Source organism: Salvelinus fontinalis, unplaced genomic scaffold, assembly GCF_029448725.1.
Source record: "Salvelinus fontinalis isolate EN_2023a unplaced genomic scaffold, ASM2944872v1 scaffold_0178, whole genome shotgun sequence".
NCBI lineage: Eukaryota > Metazoa > Chordata > Actinopteri > Salmoniformes > Salmonidae > Salvelinus > Salvelinus fontinalis.
The window spans coordinates 119,973-138,771 of record NW_026600387.1 but is presented as its reverse complement, the minus strand read 5'-3'; the positions used below and the strand labels follow the sequence as shown (position 1 = coordinate 138,771).

Below are 18,799 nucleotides of genomic sequence, written 5' to 3'. Positions count from 1 at the left end.
CCTTTGATCTGAGAGGTAGCCTGACTGCCATTAGGTACCGAGATGAGATCCTCAGAGCCCTTGTGAGACCATATGCTGACATGCACATTTGTGGCCTGCTGGAGGTCATTTTGCAGGGCTCTGGCCGTGCTCCTCCTGCTCAAAGTTGGAGCTAGCGGTCCTGCTGCTGGGTTGTTGCCCTCCTACGGCCTCCTCCACGTCTCCTGATGTACTGGCCTGTCTCCTGGTAGCGCCTCCATGCTCTGGACACTACGCTGACAGACACAGCAAACCTTCTTGCCACAGCTCGCATTGATGTGCCATCCTGGATGAACTGCACTACCTGAGCCACTTGTGTGGGTTGTAGACTCCGTCTCATGCTACCAATAGAGTGAGAGCACCGCCAGCATTCAAAAGTGACCAAAACATCAGCCAGGAAGCATAGGAACTGAGAAGTGGTCTGTGGTCACCACCTTCAGAATCACTCCTTTATTGGGGGTGTCTTGCTAATTGCCTATCATTTCCACCTTTTGTCTATTCCATTTGCACAACAGTATGTGCAATTTATTGTCAATCAGTGTTGCTTCCAGGGGCGAAAATCTGAGATCAACCTTGGAGGGGACAATTACATAAAATTTTCTCAAGAGCAATTCCTGAGGGGGACAACAAAAGTAGTGCTGTAACACATAGCATACGTTGTTAAATGTATATTGAGGAACCATAATTCCTACAACTGGATAATTGATAGGTACAGTAGTTAACTGAAGGGTTTTCCCAACTTGTTCAAATGTTTAAATCATTATAATTCTACTACTAATAATAGTTATAGCAGTGCTCCTTACCAGTCCAGTATGTATGCAGGTATTCGTACTTACAACCAGCAATATCAAGAAAGGTCAGTAGGTGACAATGGTACTGTACACTGTATGGGTGTAGTTTTCATAAATACAATGAACATGGTGTGATCACATCTAAAAGAATCTCCATTGAGAACCATCACAAAGTTGGTCTCCGTATTGAATTGACCTTTTAATTGGACTTTTTCTGATACATTTATATAGTCATTAAATATGTCCACCTGGCCTGAGTCTACAATATCTTTGCAAGAACAAAAAGCTTTAAATAAGTAGTTCTAAAAGCAAAATAACTACTTCAATGAAAAACCCAAATAAATCAAACAAAATATCCTTCAGTGTCTCAACTCAGCCAGTGTCTCAACTCAGCCAGTGTCTCAACTCAGCCAGTGTCTCAACTCAGTCAGTGTCTCAACTCTTCAAACAGCAGCTATGGACAAGTATGTCGCACAAAGTAGGCCATTTTAAATAAAATAACATGAAATAAATCATTTGTAAGTGTCCTGAAAACTACTAAACAAAAGAACAAATATCAATTACACCAGGGGTTCTCAAACAGGGGTCCATGGACTAATTGCAAGGGGTCCGTGAAATAAAAAAGTGTAATGAATGTAGTCAGTACCACAAGGTTTCCAGTAAGTTTACATATAATATAGAGGGGGTGGAGGTCCCTGAGGACTGCTCAAAACTTTGCCTGCCTTGCCTCAAAATATGCAGGGGTTCCAGTACCCCAAAAAGGTTGAGAACCACTGCTATACACACTACTGAACAAAAGAACCGAGCATATGTTTGCGGGTTTCCTCAACAACACATCAGTTGGCACTTTCGCAATGCCCTCGCCTGTTGTCTCCGACACCCTGTATAGCCCAATAAACTCCTTGTGAGGGACATGGTCATGGTCAACATAACGCAGACAGACATTCTCCTGTTCAGCACCAGAGACATCTTGAGTACCATCAACAATTAATGAAAATTGTACAATCGGAAGAGACCTAAACTCAATGCCTCGAATGACTATTGGCCATGACGTTCAGAATTTCATTCTGTGCTTTGGGGCCTGTGTACATTGTGGTACGCTCTGTTAACCACTTCAGTAAAATCCTCTTCTGCCCTAAGTTTCAAAATCTGGTATAAATTCCCACTGTCATCCGTGTGGCCTCTAAAGGCTTGTCCCTGTCTTACTACATGCCGCACCGAACTAACAATTTTCATCAAGCAATGCCTTGCGTCATCCAGCTGTTTACCCCACGCGCTGGACATAACTGGACACTGATTGGATTTAGCTGGTGTGCTGTTACAATTACAAAGTGGCGGTGGGTTTGGCAATTTTGATGTGCTGTGAATTTTTCAATGCCTTTTCTCCAGTTCCTAAATCCTGCACTAATGAAGGCAGCATCAGCTCTTTGGCCAAAAGATGGCTGGCTTGAAAACCCTTGGCTACAGTGAAAACACAACACTCCTTTTATTGATGGATTATAATGTAGCCAGGGGAAATCGCGAAACCATCTCTCTTGAAACGTCAACAATCTGTTGGCAAGAGTTTGCGGTTCTATAAATTGTGGGTGTGGCTGATATGGTTTTGTGCCATCACTGTGGTAACTGGACAATGCTGTGCCACTGTCCCCTATACTGGTGCTGCTGGCAACAAGGGTGACACTTGGTCCTGCCGTGGCTGTGACACTGTCCTCTGAAGTCTCTCTTCCTGGCTCTTTCCCTTTCACCCCCCTAACTGACTCAGCCGGTCTCCTAGAAAATAAATAAGGTGTTTGCCGTACTCCTAACTACCGGTACCCAAAACTACACAATTAATCACAACAGCAATACCATTGCCGTAAACAAATCTTAGTTTAGTCACCAGTTTAAGTTGAGAGTGGGGGTATCCATGGCATTTTCCAATTATGTCCCTATTTTACAAGTCAAAAAAATTGAGAACCTTTCATAATGTTGCCAAACAAAGACTCAACAAACTTACCTGAGACTCCCTGTCTGCCAATCTGTCCCTGCATATCTGTCCCCAACTCTGCTGTCTGTGTGCCATCTGTTGCCTGCTCTGCCTAATGACATCATTGTGAAACATTTCCATTAGCATTTCACTTCTTTCTTATGAACATTTTATCAACTAGTCTTTGAGATATTAGGATACTAGAGTTCTTACTATGCGTTTTGGTGTACTGACAAATACTCTGATGTCCGTCTTCTTACTTTTTTCTACCATTTTTCTACCTGGCTGGCTGGCTGACCTAGCTGCACACACACATATTTACACAACACATGCTGCAACCTTTTGTAATTTAAATAGTTTGTTTCATATTGGCTGGCTTCCAACAATAGCTGAATTTGTAAAGCTAGCGAGCACCAATTCCGTTTCTGTGTGTTTGCTATAATCTTTGCTACCTGGTTAAATAAAGGTGAAATAAAATAAAATAAAAAAAGTTCACTAGCGACAATTTATCTTTTGCAACGAGACCATTATATATATTTAAGACAATGGTAGAAGAGAGTGTAGTTCTGTTCTGTTCAGTTTGGACTTCAGTTTATTGCTAACCTTATCACAGGGACGTCGAAGCACTACAGCTGCATGCTGATCTTGGAATAAACTGACGATAGCAAAGATTCCATCTTTGACGACGCCACATAAATGGAATAGGTACTAGCTAGCTTGATAGTTAATGTTTGCTTTAGTTTGCGCGCTAGCTCTGCAAATTCCCCTAGTGTGTGAACCCTGCCAACATAAAAATAAATAAATAACATTGCTATGGACCTGCTATGGATTGACTGGATTAACCTCACGTCAGTTACGTACATGTCCCTTTCGGACAGTAGATACGAACTCTCTATTACCTTGCCAGCTAAAGAACTGGCAGTGGATCAAACCATTGTGCGGCAAAGGGCGGGGGGGTCGCAATCTTTTGAAATTTAAATGCGCTATTAAGTGTCTATAATCAGCACAAGTGCTTTCATTGCGTATTATTAATATTATTGAAATTACATAGTTATGTTTACAGTGATATATTGGGGGGGACAAATCATATTTTTCCCAAGATGAGGGGGTCGTGTCCCCCCCGTCCCCCCTGGGATTTCCGCCTATGCGTCTAGCTCATTAGCTCGTAGGACGCACTGATTGGTGTCACCTCGTTAGTCAGTATGTGTTACACTTGTGCTGGCTTGTCCATCTCGTTAGTGGGAAGGTGTTTCACCTGAGCTGGTCCAGGTTCTATTTAAGAGTGTCTGGCCCAGTGCTCCAGTTGTCTTGATAGATGTGGAGAGTCAACACCTTTAGTTGCTCCACCTTTTTGGTTTGCTTCCTGTCCGTGAGTTTTTCTTTTGTTTGCCTCTTCTTTGGCAGATTTAGTGGGTCTCATGGTGGGTGTCTTTTAGGTCCCAGTTGTTGTTACTAGTCAATTTTCCTTGGACACCCCCATAGTGTCTTTCAGAACCCCTCCTAAAAAACAAGCTAATATTTTTGGTTGAATATTTTAACATTTTAATCAATGGCATTTCCTTAGGATGCTCATTAGTCTTTAAGTTGTATTTTTATCCTCTTATGTTTGTGTACTAAATATTTCTGTTTATTTTCATAGTTTTCTCCTGTGAAGCCATTGTGTTGCATCCATGTCTGAAATGTGCTGTATAAATAAAGCTTGATTTGAACATATTGCAAAACTAATTAACCAAATGACTGACCAATCAACAGAGTCTTGGTCCGTCTTAGTATGAGAACAGTATCAATCCCACTTTTCCAGCCTGCTGAAGGTGTGGTGGAGTGGTAACCACCACCCCCGGCTCTACCAAGGGCTTGAGGTGGACTCCCACAGCTCTGCTTATGTCATGTGGCCTTGCCGTTCCATTTATTGACAGCCCCTGCAACACAGAAACACATTTAATCATATTATATACAACACTCAAAGTAATGGATATGGAGCATCTATGGCCTCCGTTACACCTGGCACCTAAATGTGACTTCTGTAGTCTGATCACTCCAAGCTGCATTAGGTTCAGATCTAACAGGATGGGCCTTGACATAGTCTGGATGCAGTCAGGCCACTGAATATAAATATAAAGAGATGGGGTGAATGAGTGGGGAAAAGTACATTTTACACAAATGACCTTCATAATATCAAAGAACAAATGTGTGTGCCTGAGAAATTTCATCAATATCAGTGGACAATTTGCACTAATGTAAATAAACATAGATGATGGAACATATTCCCTTTTGCTTACGTGATGAACTGTTAAGGGGACATAAATATTTTCGATCTAAACCATGTGTGACCTCTCACCTCTCTGGCTGTAGAAGTGTTCTTCCTAACCAGTCCCTCAACAGCTCCCTGACTGAGCTCCACCCTCACTGGGTCTTCAGACGAGAGGAAGGCTGAGGAGGGATGGAAGGATGAATGGATCAGTCAGTCAATAAAGTGTAGAGCTGCTGTCTATGCTGTTAGACAAAATCACTATTTTAGTAGTTCATTAAAGTAAATAAGGCTTTATGACTGCTGAATACCAACTATCAATCACTTAGATCATGTATTTTCAGGTAGAGATACATCTTTGGGATGTCCCTAGCCCATTAAAGTTGACATTTAAAATGGTTAAGGTTAGGGGTTAAGGTTAGGGTTTAGGGTAGGGATGTCCCAAGGATACCAGATTGCAATGGCTATTGTGCATTCTTCTGTCTCTCTTACATAGCAGGTGTAAAAGAAACACAGACAAGGCAATGGATTATGGTCATTGTAGTTAATTACATTTTATGCGCTAAACTATGTTGAATATTGGCCTGTTGGAAACTACAACTCCCTACTACATCACACAGCTCAGTCTGGATCTGATTTATCTCTAGAGAAACTACAACTCCCTACTACATCACACAGTTCAGGCTGGATCTGATTTATCTCTAGAGAAACTACAACTCCCTACTACATCACACAGTTCAGTCTGGATCTGATTTATCTCTAGAGAAACTACAACTCCCTACTACATCACACAGTTCAGGCTGGATCTGATTTATCTCTAGAGAAACTCTTAACTCCCTACAACATCACACAGTTCAGTCTGGGTCTGATTCATCTCTAGAGAAACTACAACTCCCTACTACATCACACAGTTCAGGCTGGGTCTGATTTATCTCTAGAGAAACTACAACTCCCTACTACATCACACAGTTCAGGCTGGATCTGATTTATCTCTAGATAAACTACAACTCCCTACTACATCACACAGTTCAGGCTGGATCTGATTTATCTCCAGACTAGCTCTAGACACACCCTCTGGACAGACAGGCCAAAGGCGCTTGCCCCAATTCAGGGAACCGTTGATCTACTTCAGAGGAACTGTGTCTAGAGTGACTTCCTGTTGTTTTGACACCTCACTGGAAAACTAGAATAACTAGCTGTTGCTACAGAACGAGACAACCAATTCCCAGTTAGTCTGTGTCTCGTTCTCCACACACGGACACACACCAAGATCACGTGTTTTCTATATGCACAAGATAGTTTGACTATATAAGGCTTCTGAACTCCTTGTGTCATCGAGCTCTCGGCCTTCCACCTCAGACTGTAGGGCTGACCAGCTACATTATTGCAATTCTTATCAAATATAGGTTGATTGTTTGAAGAAATGGCAAAGTCCCCGCCTCTCTCCCTTTTCCCTCCCTCTCTCCGCCTCTCTCCCTTTTCCCTCCCTCTCTCCGCCTCTCTCCCTTTTCACTCCCCCTCTCCGACTCTCTCCCTTTTCATTCCCTCTCTCTCCCTTTTCACTCCGCCTCTCTCCCTTTTCACTCCCCTCTCTCCGCCTCTCTCCCTTTTCACTCCCCTCTCTCCGCCTCTCTCCCTTTTCACTCCCCTCTCTCCGCCTCTCTCCCTTTTCACTCCCTCTCTCCGCCTCTCTACCTTTTCACTCCCTCTCCCTCCCTAAGAACTTCCCATTTGAATCAATAAGGATTGCAGTTGTGGGTGACTATCTGGGTGGAGCAGACTGGGAGGCTGGTATTCTGACCTGTGCTGGAGCAGACTGGGAGGCTGGTATTCTGACCTGTGCTGGAGCAGACTGGGAGGCTGGTATTCTGACCTGGGCTGGAGCAGACTGGGAGGCTGGTATTCTGACCTGGGCTGGAGCAGACTGGGAGGCTGGTATTCTGACCTGGGCTGGAGCACACTGTGTTGGACCAGACTGAGAGGCTGGTTGGCTGACCTGGGCTGGAGCAGACTGAGAGGCTGATATTCTGACCTGGGCTGGAGCACACTGTGCTGGAGCAGACTGGGAGACTGGTATTCTGACCTGTGCTGGAGCAGACTGGGAGGCTGGTATTCTGACCTTTGCTGGAGCAGACTGGGAGACTGGTATTCTGACCTGGGCTGGAGCAGACTGGGAGACTGGTATTCTGACCTGGGCTGGAGCAGACTGGGAGACTGGTATTCTGACCTGGGCTGGAGCAGACTGGGAGACTGGTTTTCTGACCTGGGCTGGAGCAGACTGGGAGACTGGTATTCTGACCTGTGCTGGAGCAGACTGGGAGACTGGTATTCTGACCTGGGCTGGAGCACACTGGAAAACTGGTAAATTGACCTGGGCTGGAGCAGACTGGGAGACTGGTATTCTGACCTGTGCTGGAGCAGACTGGGAGACTGGTATTCTGACCTGGGCTGGAGCAGACTGGGAGACTGGTATTCTGACCTGGGCTGGAGCACACTGTGCTGGAGCAGACTGGGAGGCTGGTATTCTGACCTGTGCTGGAGCAGACTGGGAGACTGGTATTCTGACCTGTGCTGGAGCAGACTGGGAGACTGGTATTCTGACCTGTGCTGGAGCAGACTGGGAGACTGGTATTCTGACCTGTGCTGGAGCAGACTGGGAGACTGGTATTCTGACCTGGGCTGGAGCAGACTGGTAGGCTGGTGCAGTGTCATCAGGCTGTGATGGTGGAGGCCATCCTGTTCTCGGGTTCTGCTTGTGTTATGCCAACCACCAGGTCATTATAACCACCAGGTCATTATAACCACCAGGTCATTATAACCACCAGGTCATTATTACCACCAGGTCATTAGAACCACCAGGTCATTAGAACCACCAGGTCATTAGAACCACCAGGTCATTATTACCACCAGGTCATTATTACCACCAGGTCATTAGAACCACCAGGTCATTATTACCACCAGGTCATTATAACCACCAGGTCATTATTACCACCAGGTCATTAGAACCACCAGGTCATTAGAACCACCAGGTCATTATTACCACCAGGTCATTAGAACCACCAGGTCATTATTACCACCAGGTCATTATTACCACCAGGTCATTAGAACCACCAGGTCATTAGAACCACCAGGTCAGGGAGAAAAGACTCACTCTGACATCTGTCGAGTTGAAATATCTCCTCTCTAGGTGAGATTTCACCTCTGGTGCAGATGTGCCCACCTGCTCTCCAGGTGTAGACCCAGGGGGCCCGTTTAGAACCTTTTTAGGACATTTCGAGATGACAGATGTTTGTGTTTGGTCTATTAATGTACCTGTGAGTTGAAATTTTTATCATTTTTGCATTTTTGACAAAATTAGACTCCTTTTAAAGTGTCATTTTTTCGCTCAGGTAGGGTATCAGCCTGATCTATTTAAAAACACTTTTTCCACATTTCAAGATAGCAGTGTGTTCAGTTTGATCATTTCAAAGACAGCTGCATCTTCATTTTATTAATAATATTCAATTTTTTTTTTTTTTTCCATTTTCATCATAAAAATTCCCTCGGCTGTTAACCTCAACTCCAGAGGTGTTCAAGGTGAGGGATCAGCCTGGATTATTTAAAAACACTTTTTCAACATTTCAAGATAGCAGTTAGTTTAGTTTGATGTACATAAAGATAGCTGCATCTTTATTCTACTCATTTTCAAAAATATTTTTTTTACCAAAAACATGTGAAAATGAATAAAATAAAGTTGCAGCTGTCTTTATTTACATCAAACTGGAGTAACTGCTATCTTGAAATGTTGAAAAAGTGTGTTTAAATAGGCATCCTATTTAAAATAGGCATTTCCAAATTAGCTGAAAGGCTGAGGGAATCATCTCCAACCTCTTCTCAGGAGATGGCTCCCTCAGCCTTTCAACTAATTTTCAAATGATAGGATAATTATTTAAAAACACTTTTTCAACATTTCAAGATAGCAGTTAGTTCGTTTTGAGCATATCAAAGACAGCTGCAAGTTGATTTTATTTTATTTTTATTCCAGCCAAAAATATTCTAAGTCCACACAGAAGTTCACACTCAACTTTGTTTGGTGATTGAACAGGTTAGCAGGTGTATTTTTGAATATGGTTCTTAATATGGTTCATTGGGTTGCTGGGGTCCACTGCTTGCTAAGGGGGAACCCCCCACCCGTGTTCAGCCGACTGGGGCGCACTCTCTGTCAACATTTTCAACATTTCAAGATAGCAGTTTATTAAGTCTGATGCATATTTATTTTTTTAATTTTCACACACCCTAACCCACCTCATTTGAAAGGTTAATGTGAATAGTTACCACTTCTCAGGAGATGATAGACTTAGCCTTTTCAAATGTTTTGTAATGATGGGATGGCTATTGAACAGAACTTTAAAACCTGGTTTTCTTGTCTGTACCAGTTCATGAAATCACACATTTGACATTTATGCTCACTGAGTCTGTACATAGTCAAAGCTTTCCTTAAGTTTGAGTCAGTCACAGTGGTCAGGTATTCTGTCACTGTGTACTCTCTGTTTAGGAACAAATTGCAATTGATAATGTACAAGTGTCAGCTTTTTTCCACATTATCAATTGCTCATGTCATGTTGATCCAAATATAGTAGTTGGTTCTCTGTTGAATAGTCTGACCCCTCAAAACATCTAGGCATTAAATCTCTGAAACTGGAAACACCTATCTCCCTCACTAGCTTTAAGCACCAGCTGTCAGAGCAGCTCATAGATTACTGCACCTGTACATAACCCATCTACAATTTAGCCCAAACAACTACCTCTTTACCTACTGTATTTATTTATTAATTTATTTTGCTCCTTTGCACCCCATTATTTCTGTCTCTACTTTGCACTTTCTTCCAATGCAAACCAACCATTCCAGTGTTTTTTAGTTTTTATTTTACTTGCTGTGTTGTACTCACTTCGCCTCCATGGCCTTTTTATATTTTATTTATTTATACATATATCTGTTTGCCTTCACCTCCCTTATCTCACCTCACTTGCTCACATTGTATATAGACTTATTTTTTTTCACTGTATTATTGACTATATGTTTGTTTTTACTCCATGTGTAACTATGTGTTGTTGTATGTGTCGAACTGCTTTGCTTTATCTTGGCCAGGTCGCAATTGTAAAGGAGAACGTGTTCTCAATTTGCCTACCTGGTTAAATAAAGGTTAAATAAATAAAATAAAATAAAATAAATTAGTTCCTTGCATAAGCCATTACAGGCAAAATTGTTGAACTATTTGTCACAAACTGTCAAGCATAGTTTTACACATTTCTATAAGACCTTTTGTACAAAAACGTAAACTGATGAATCGTGCAGGTGAAATTGACCCTCACTCATGAAGGAATGAAGTTTTGATTTACATAGCCTGCCATTGTGACAATCACTGCATTCAAACCTGTGTAGATCAGTCAATTTTTAATATACAGACTTAAAACTCAGGATTCTGTAACAGCATACTCCATTCAAGATATGTGTTTACTGTGACAACCAGAAGTGCCTTAAGATGGTGTCATAGATGCTGTTTTGAAGGGGTAAAAGGTCAAGACTTTTCAAAACTTCATATATGTGATTAGACAACCCTCGTGAACTGTAAATCAGTCATTTCTCCCAACAGATGTCAAAGAAAAGCTCTCACACACACACACAGCAGGGATGGAGTGAAAAAGTACGGTGCTTAAAGACACACAAAGCCTGCAATGGCATTACTATTATCTCCAGGCCGTGCCGAGTTCAACGAGATGCCCCGCTTGACCGTAGCTCACTCGGTCTGAGCGCAGCCACAGTGACAACAAGACGGACCCAGAGCTGTCTGTCTGTCTGTCTGTCTCTGTCTGTCTCTGTCTGTCTCTGTCTGTCTCTGTCTGTCTGTCTGTCTGTCTGTCTGTCTGTCTGTCTGTTTGTCTGTCTGTCTCTGTCTGTGTCTGTCGGTCTCTGTCTGTCTGTCTGTCTGTCTGTCTGTCTGTCTGTCTGTATCTCTCTCACATTCTCTCTCTCTCTCTTTCTCTACGATTAGAATGCAAAGTCTCTCCCTATCTCTCTCTCTCTTTTGGATAACTTTAGGAAATAGAGTCTCTCTCTCAATTCAATTCAATTCAAGGGGCTTTATTCAATTCAAGGGGCTTCTTTCTCTCTCTCTCTCTCTCTCTCTCTCTCAATTCAATTCAATAGAATTCAAGGGGCTTTATTGGCATGGGAAACATGTGTTTACATTACCAAAGCGAGTGAGGTAGATAATATACAACAGTGAAATAAACAATAAAAATGAACAGTAAACATTACACATGCAGAAGTTTCAAAACAATAAAGACATTACAAATGTCATATTATATATATATACAGTGTTGTAACAATGTACAAATGGTTAAAGTACAAAAGGGAATGAGATCCCTGAATGGTAAAAAAACATCTCCAAATAGAATATGTTTGTATCACAAATTATCTTACAGATATTTTGACCATATCTGACAGGCTCCCAAAGGCAATCAAAGGATCTAGCTCACTTAATGGCCCATACCCTCCCCATCACCAATCAGCCCTGCCATTGTTTGTATTCATACTGTTTTGTAAAGAATGGCTTCTTGTCTGTTAGGTTGTATTCCACTGGGAAAGTGATTACAGTTTTCCTCAGTCGCTTTGGTGCATTTCTTAGATCAAAAGTGCAATTCTTGATACGACTTGTACAAATTCCAAATCATCTAGTCACTTGTGCACATCATTAAAGCAATTTCTTATTCTTTTGAACAAATTGCAATTGATAATGTACAAGTGTCAGCTTTTTTCCACATTATCAATTGCTCACGTCATGTTGATCAAAATATAGTAGATGGTTCTCTGTTGAATAGTCTTACCCCTCAAAACATCTAGGCATTAGTTCCTTGCATAAGCCATTACATGCAAAATTGTTGAACTATTTGTCATAAACTGTCAACCTCTCTCCGCCTCTCTCCCTTTTCACTCCCCTCTCTCCCTTTTCACTCCCCTCTCTCCCTTTTCACTCCCTCTCTCCGCCTCTCTCCCTTTTCACTCCCCTCTCTCCCTTTTCACTCCCCTCTCTCCCTTTTCACTCCCTCTCTCAGCCTCTCTCCATTTTCACTCCCTCTCTCCTCCTCTCTCCCTTTTCACTCCCCTCTCTAAACCTCTCTCACTTTTCACTCCCCTCCGCCTCTCTCCCTTGTCTCTCCCTCTCTCCGCCTCTCTCCCTTTTCACTCCCTCTCTCCGCCTCTCTCCCTTTTCACTCCCTCTCTCTGCCTCTCTCCCTTTTCACTCCCTCTCTCCGCCTCTCTCCCTTTTCACTCCCTCTCTCCGCCTCTCTCCCTTTTCACTCCCTCTCTCCGCCTCTCTCCCTTTTCACTCCCTCTCTCCCTTTTCACTCCCCTCTCTCCGCCTCTCTCCCTTTTCACTCCCTCTCTCCGCCTCTCTCCCTTTTCACTCCCTCTCTCCGCCTCTCTCCCTTTTCACTCCCTCTCCCCGCCTCTCTCCCTTTTCACTCCCTCTCTCCGCCTCTCTCCCTTTTCACTCCCTCTCTCCGCCTCTCTCCCTTTTCACTCCCTCTCTCCGCCTCTCTCCCTTTTCACTCCCTCTCCCCGCCTCTCTCCCTTTTCACTCCCTCTCTCCGCCTCTCTCCCTTTTCACTCCCTCTCTCCGCCTCTCTCCCTTTTCACTCCCTCTCTCCGCCTCTCTCCCTTTTCACTCCCCCTCTCCGCCTCTCTCCTTTTTCACTCCCTCTCTCCCTTTTCACTCCCTCTCTCTCCCTTTTCACTCCCTCTCTCCGCCTCTTTCCCTTTTCACTCCCCTCTCTCCGCCTCTCTCCCTTTTCACTCCCCTCCGCCTCTATCCCTTTTCACTCCCTCTCTCCGCCTCTCTCCCTTTTCACTCCCTCTCTCCCTTTTCACTCCCCTCTCTCTGCCTCTCTCCCTTTCACTCCCTCTCCCCGCCTCTCTCCCTTTTCACTCCCTCTCTCCGCCTCTCTCCCTTTTCACTCCCTCTCTCCGCCTCTCTCCCTTTTCACTCCCCCTCTCCGCCTCTCTCCCTTTTCACTCCCTCTCTCTCCCTTTTCACTCCCTCTCTCTCCCTTTTCACTCCGCCTCTCTCCCTTTTCACTCCCCTCTCTCCGCCTCTCTCCCTTTTCACTCCCCTCTCTCCGCCTCTCTCCCTTTTCACTCCCCTCTCTCCGCCTCTCTCCCTTTTCACTCCCTCTCCCTCCCTAAGAACTTCCCATTTCAATCAATAAGGATTGCAGTTGTGGGTGACTATCTGGGTGGAGCAGACTGGGAGGCTGGTTTTCTGACCTGGGCTGGAGCAGACTGGGAGGCTGGTATTCTGACCTGGGCTGGAGCAGACTGGGAGGCTGGTATTCTGACCTGGGCTGGAGCAGACTGGGAGGCTGGTATTCTGACCTGGGCTGGAGCAGACTGGGAGGCTGGTTTTCTGACCTGGGCTGGAGCACACTGTGTTGGAGCAGACTGAGAGGCTGGTTGGCTGACCTGGGCTGGAGCAGACTGAGAGGCTGGTATTCTGACCTGGGCTGGAGCAGACTGGGAGGCTGGTATTCTGACCTGGGCTGGAGCACACTGTGTTGGAGCAGACTGAGAGGCTGGTTGGCTGACCTGGGCTGGAGCAGACTGAGAGGCTGGTATTCTGACCTGGGCTGGAGCAGACTGAGAGGCTGGTATTCTGACCTGGGCTGGAGCACACTGTGTTGGAGCAGACTGAGAGGCTGGTATTCTGACCTGGGCTGGAGCACACTGTGCTGGAGCAGACTGGGAGGCTGGTATTCTGACCTGTGCTGGAGCAGACCGGGAGACTGGTATTCTGACCTGGGCTGGAGCAGACTTGGAGACTGGTATTCTGAACTGGGCTGGAGCAGACTGGGAGGCTGGTATTCTGACCTGGGCTGGAGCAGACTGGGAGGCTGGTATTCTGACCTGGGCTGGAGCACACTGTGTTGGAGCAGACTGAGAGGGTGGTTGGCTGACCTGGGCTGGAGCAGACTGAGAGGCTGGTATTCTGACCTGGGCTGGAGCAGACTGGTAGGCTGGTGCAGTGTCATCAGGCTGTGTGGTGGAGGCCATCCTGTTCTCGGGTTCTGCTTGTTTAATGCCAACCACCAGGTCATTATAACCACCAGGTCATTATAACCACCAGGTCATTATTACCACCAGGTCATTAGAACCACCAGGTCATTAGAACCACCAGGTCATTAGAACCACCAGGTCATTAGAACCACCAGGTCATTAGAACCACCAGGTCATTAGAACCACCAGGTCATTAGAACCACCAGGTCATTAGAACCACCAGGTCATTAGAACCACCAGGTCAGGGAGAAAAGACTCAATCTGACCTCTGTCGAGTTGAAGTATCTGCTCTCCAGGTGAAATTTCAGCTCTGGTGCAGATGTGCCCATCTGCTCTCCAGGTGTAGACCCAGGGGGCCCGTTTAGAACCTTTTTAGGACATTTCGAGATGACAGATGTTTGTGTTTGGTCTATTAATGTACCTATGAGTTGAAATGTTTATCATTTTTGCATTTTTGACAAAATTAGACTCCTTTAAAGTGCCAGTTTTTCGCTCAGGTGGGGTATCAGCCTGAGCTATTTAAAAACACGTTTTCAACATTTCAAGATAGCAGTTAGTTTAGTTTGATGTAAATAAAGATAGCTGAGAAGTGGGATTCTGTCATTGTTTCTGACAAGATCTCTCATTGATCTCGGGTTCAGCCACCAGGGGGCACCAAACCTCTTTGAAAAGTTCATGTGAATAGTTACCACTTCTCAGGAGATGATAGACTTAGCCTTTCAAATGTTTTGTAATGATGGGATGGCTATTGAACAGAACTTTAAAACCTGGTTTTCTTGTATGTACCAGTTCATGAAATCACACATTTGACCTTTATGCTCACTGAGTCTGTACATAGTCAAAGCTTTCCTTATGTTTGGGTCAGTCACAGTGGTCAGGTATTCTGCCACTGTGTACTCTCTGTTTAGGGCCAAATAGCATTCTAGTTTTCTCTGTTTTTTGTTAATTCTCTCCAATGTGTCAAGTAATTATCTTTTTGTTTTCTCATGATTTGGTTGGGTCTAATTGTGCTGTTGTCCAGGGGCTCTGTGGGGTGTGTTTATGTTTGTGAACAGAGCACAATGACCAGCTTGCTTAGGGGACTCTTCTCCAGGTTCATCTCTCTGTAGGTGATGGCTTTGTTAATGGCCCATACCCTCCCCATCACCAATCAGCCCTGCCATTGTTTGTATTCATACTGTTTTGTAAAGAATGGCTTCTTGTCTGTTAGGTTGTATTCCACTGGGAAAGTGATTACAGTTTTCCTCAGTCGCTTTGGTGCATTTCTTAGATCAAAAGTGCAATTCTTGATACGACTTGTACAAATTCCAAATCATCTAGTCACTTGTGCACATCATTAAAGCAATTTCTTATTCCTTTGAACAAATTGCAATTGATAATGTACAAGTGTCAGCTTTTTTCCACATTATCAATTGCTCACGTCATGTTGATCAAAATATAGTAGATGGTTCTCTGTTGAATAGTCTTACCCCTCAAAACATCTAGGCATTAGTTCCTTGCATAAGCCATTACATGCAAAATTGTTGAACTATTTGTCATAAACTGTCAACCTCTCTCCGCCTCTCTCCCTTTTCACTCCCCTCTCTCCCTTTTCACTCCCCTCTCTCCCTTTTCACTCCCCTCTCTCCCTTTTCACTCCCTCTCTCCGCCTCTCTCCCTTTTCACTCCCCTCTCTCCCTTTTCACTCCCCTCTCTCCCTTTTCACTCCCTCTCTCAGCCTCTCTCCATTTTCACTCCCTCTCTCCTCCTCTCTCCCTTTTCACTCCCCTCTCTAAACCTCTCTCACTTTTCACTCCCCTCTCTCCGCCTCTCTCCCTTGTCTCTCCCTCTCTCCGCCTCTCTCCCTTTTCACTCCCTCTCTCCGCCTCTCTCCCTTTTCACTCCCTCTCTCTGCCTCTCTCCCTTTTCACTCCCTCTCTCCGCCTCTCTCCCTTTTCACTCCCTCTCTCCGCCTCTCTCCCTTTTCACTCCCTCTCTCCGCCTCTCTCCCTTTTCACTCCCTCTCTCCGCCTCTCTCCCTTTTCACTCCCTCTCTCCGCCTCTCTCCCTTTTCACTCCCTCTCCCCGCCTCTCTCCCTTTTCACTCCCTCTCTCCGCCTCTCTCGCTTTTCACTCCCTCTCTCCGCCTCTCTCCCTTTTCACTCCCTCTCTCCGCCTCTCTCCCTTTTCACTCCCTCTCCCCGCCTCTCTCCCTTTTCACTCCCTCTCTCCGCCTCTCTCCCTTTTCACTCCCCCTCTCCGCCTCTCTCCTTTTTCACTCCCTCTCTCCCTTTTCACTCCCTCTCTCTCCCTTTTCACTCCCCTCTCTCCGCCTCTCTCCCTTTTCACTCCCCTCTCTCCGCCTCTCTCCCTTTTCACTCCCTCTCTCCGCCTCTTTCCCTTTTCACTCCCCTCTCTCCGCCTCTCTCCCTTTTCACTCCCCTCCGCCTCTATCCCTTTTCACTCCCTCTCTCCGCCTCTCTCCCTTTTCACTCCCTCTCTCCCTTTTCACTCCCCTCTCTCTGCCTCTCTCCCTTTCACTCCCTCTCCCCGCCTCTCTCCCTTTTCACTCCCTCTCTCCGCCTCTCTCCCTTTTCACTCCCTCTCTCCGCCTCTCTCCCTTTTCACTCCCCCTCTCCGCCTCTCTCCCTTTTCACTCCCTCTCTCTCCCTTTTCACTCCCTCTCTCTCCCTTTTCACTCCGCCTCTCTCCCTTTTCACTCCCCTCTCTCCGCCTCTCTCCCTTTTCACTCCCCTCTCTCCGCCTCTCTCCCTTTTCACTCCCCTCTCTCCGCCTCTCTCCCTTTTCACTCCCTCTCCCTCCCTAAGAACTTCCCATTTCAATCAATAAGGATTGCAGTTGTGGGTGACTATCTGGGTGGAGCAGACTGGGAGGCTGGTATTCTGACCTGGGCTGGAGCAGACTGGGAGGCTGGTATTCTGACCTGGGCTGGAGCAGACTGGGAGGCTGGTATTCTGACCTGGGCTGGAGCAGACTGGGAGGCTGGTATTCTGACCTGGGCTGGAGCAGACTGGGAGGCTGGTTTTCTGACCTGGGCTGGAGCACACTGTGTTGGAGCAGACTGAGAGGCTGGTTGGCTGACCTGGGCTGGAGCAGACTGAGAGGCTGGTATTCTGACCTGGGCTGGAGCAGACTGGGAGGCTGGTATTCTGACCTGGGCTGGAGCACACTGTGTTGGAGCAGACTGAGAGGCTGGTTGGCTGACCTGGGCTGGAGCAGACTGAGAGGCTGGTATTCTGACCTGGGCTGGAGCAGACTGAGAGGCTGGTATTCTGACCTGGGCTGGAGCACACTGTGTTGGAGCAGACTGAGAGGCTGGTATTCTGACCTGGGCTGGAGCACACTGTGCTGGAGCAGACTGGGAGGCTGGTATTCTGACCTGTGCTGGAGCAGACCGGGAGACTGGTATTCTGACCTGGGCTGGAGCAGACTTGGAGACTGGTATTCTGAACTGGGCTGGAGCAGACTGGGAGGCTGGTATTCTGACCTGGGCTGGAGCAGACTGGGAGGCTGGTATTCTGACCTGGGCTGGAGCACACTGTGTTGGAGCAGACTGAGAGGGTGGTTGGCTGACCTGGGCTGGAGCAGACTGAGAGGCTGGTATTCTGACCTGGGCTGGAGCAGACTGGTAGGCTGGTGCAGTGTCATCAGGCTGTGTGGTGGAGGCCATCCTGTTCTCGGGTTCTGCTTGTTTAATGCCAACCACCAGGTCATTATTACCACCAGGTCATTATAACCACCAGGTCATTATTACCACCAGGTCATTAGAACCACCAGGTCATTAGAACCACCAGGTCATTAGAACCACCAGGTCATTACTACCACCAGGTCATTAGAACCACCAGGTCATTAGAACCACAAGGTCATTATAACCACCAGGTCATTATAACCACCAGGTCATTATTACCACCAGGTCATTATTACCACCAGGTCATTAGAACCACCAGGTCATTAGAACCACCAGGTCATTAGAACCACCAGGTCATTAGAACCACCAGGTCATTAGAACCACCAGGTCATTAGAACCACCAGGTCATTAGAACCACCAGGTCATTATAACCACCAGGTCAGGGAGAAAAGACTCACTCTGACCTCTGTCGAGTTGAAGTATCTGCTCTCCAGGTGAAATTTCAGCTCTGGTGCAGATGTGCCCATCTGCTCTCCAGGTGTAGACCCAGGGGGCCCGTTTAGAACCTTTTTAGGACATTTCGAGATGACAGATGTTTGTGTTTGGTCTATTAATGTACCTATGAGTTGAAATGTTTATCATTTTTGCATTTTTGACAAAATTAGACTCCTTTAAAGTGCCAGTTTTTCGCTCAGGTAGGGTATCAGCCTGAGCTATTTAAAAACACGTTTTCAACATTTCAAGATAGCAGTTAGTTTAGTTTGATGTAAATAAAGATAGCTGAGAAGTGGGATTCTGTCATTGTTTCTGACAAGATCTCTCATTGATCTCGGGTTCAGCCCCCAGGGGGCACCAAACCTCTTTGAAAAGTTCATGTGAATAGTTACCACTTCTCAGGAGATGATAGACTTAGCCTTTCAAATGTTTTGTAATGATGGGATGGCTATTGAACAGAACTTTAAAACCTGGTTTTCTTGTATGTACCAGTTCATGAAATCACACATTTGACCTTTATGCTCACTGAGTCTGTACATAGTCAAAGCTTTCCTTAAGT

At 45.7% G+C, this 18,799-nt stretch overlaps 1 protein-coding gene across 1 annotated transcript in view; it reads left to right on the top strand.

Annotated features, from left to right (window-relative positions):
• Window positions 1-18,799, top strand: part of LOC129844134 (zinc finger protein 664-like) — a 188,144-nt gene that overhangs the window by 93,204 nt on the left and 76,141 nt on the right. The gene's annotated exons all lie outside the window — the stretch shown is intronic.